The sequence below is a fragment of the Aethalodelphis obliquidens genome, unplaced genomic scaffold (genome assembly GCF_003676395.1).
Source record: "Aethalodelphis obliquidens isolate GAN/ISIS:26980383/991018 unplaced genomic scaffold, ASM367639v1 scaffold50, whole genome shotgun sequence".
Lineage (NCBI taxonomy): Eukaryota > Metazoa > Chordata > Mammalia > Artiodactyla > Delphinidae > Aethalodelphis > Aethalodelphis obliquidens.
This window is the reverse complement of record NW_020837994.1, coordinates 14004199-14005550: the sequence shown is the minus strand read 5'-3', so window position 1 is coordinate 14005550 and position 1352 is coordinate 14004199. Positions and strand designations below refer to the sequence as shown.

Genomic DNA, 1352 nt, shown 5'->3' with positions numbered 1-1352 from the left:
GAGCCTGTGCTCCGCAACGGGAGAGGCCGCAACAGTGAGAGGCCCGCGAACCGCAAAAAAAAACAAAAAAAAAAAAAAAAAAGTTCCTGGTGTTACCAGTGAGGTGAGGGTAACTAGAGATGAGTTGGTATTTAAATTAAGCCTTTGAAAGCTAGGCTTCAAGTTAAGAGGTACCAGTTAAGAGGTACAATCTGAACTCAATATTACCTTTTCAGTGCACTGGGTTCTTGGATATATAGGGAAGCCAGGTATGGTGACTTGTCAAGGCAGGAGTTGCATCTCCTTTTTCTGGTTTTCCAGTGTTCCCTGTGGGAGAGATGAGTTGTCACCAACAGCAGGCCCTCTCGACTTTCCTTTGCTCAGGACGTCACCATCCCTACCTCCTTAGCACATCTCTCAGTCCATCTTATCCACCACCCAGGGTGCCCATGCTTGTGCGTAAATGAAAAGCAGCACCTTCCCTCCCTTGAGCTGTGCCTTGGGGCCAGGAGCATGATGCGCTGCTGCCAGTGCGCAGCAAGTTGCTGAATGGGCCCCGCTGGTGCCCTGGCTGTCTGTGGCCTTCGTGCTGACACCTGCGCTCACTGTGCCGCGCCTCCTGGTCGCCTAGGGCTGATAAACACCGAGGCCCTGAACATCTTCCAGCTGATCCTGGAGCTGGAGGCGGCCGCCCAGGCGCACTACAAAGCCTGTGATTGGCTGAAGCTGGAGCGGAAGCGGTGGTGCTTGTGCTGCCGGGGGGCGTGGCGGCGATGCTGGTGCTCAGACTACGTGAGCGCACTTGAGTGCTGGAACCCGTTCCGGTTCTTGCGTTGTAACTGCACCTTGGAGGGCCGCCCCAGGGCCAGCCTCCCCAAGTGAGGCTTCAAGGAGACTGCCTTCCTGTACACCGCCTCCCCGGGTCTGCCTGAGGCACATACTGGTCAAGGCATGCAGCGCAGGCCTCAGGGAGAGCTGGCGCGCCGGAGGCCCGGACCTGCAGAAAACCGGGAGGCCTGGCAGTGGGGCCGTTGGAGGGACAACCTCAAATGAAGCAGCAAATTCATCAGAGAGTTCCTGGGCTGGCGGTGGAGCAAGGCTCTGCGAACCCCCGTGGACTTCCACCGCAACCTCCTGGTTGTGAAGGCAAGTGGGGCGGCGCGGCGGCAGGGGAAGAGAAGGTGGAGTGAGGCTCCGGTAGTGCACGGGGCGGGGCCGGGCGCTCGGCGGGAGAGAGGGCCTTCGGTGGCAGAAAGGGGAAGTGGGGAGGGGGAGGGGGGGTCTGGGAGGAGGGGGGAGCCTCTGTCTCTGTGCCTCACTTCTAGCCATGCGGTGCCAGCCAGGGCCCTCGAGTCCTGCTTTTTTTTTTTTTT

The 1352-nt window shown here is 58.9% G+C and overlaps 1 pseudogene; it reads left to right on the top strand.

Annotated features, from left to right (window-relative positions):
* Positions 1 to 528: 528 nt before the first annotated feature.
* LOC113607718 (protein Wnt-9a pseudogene) lies at positions 529 to 1123 on the top strand (annotated as a pseudogene).
* Positions 1124 to 1352: the final 229 nt, after the last annotated feature.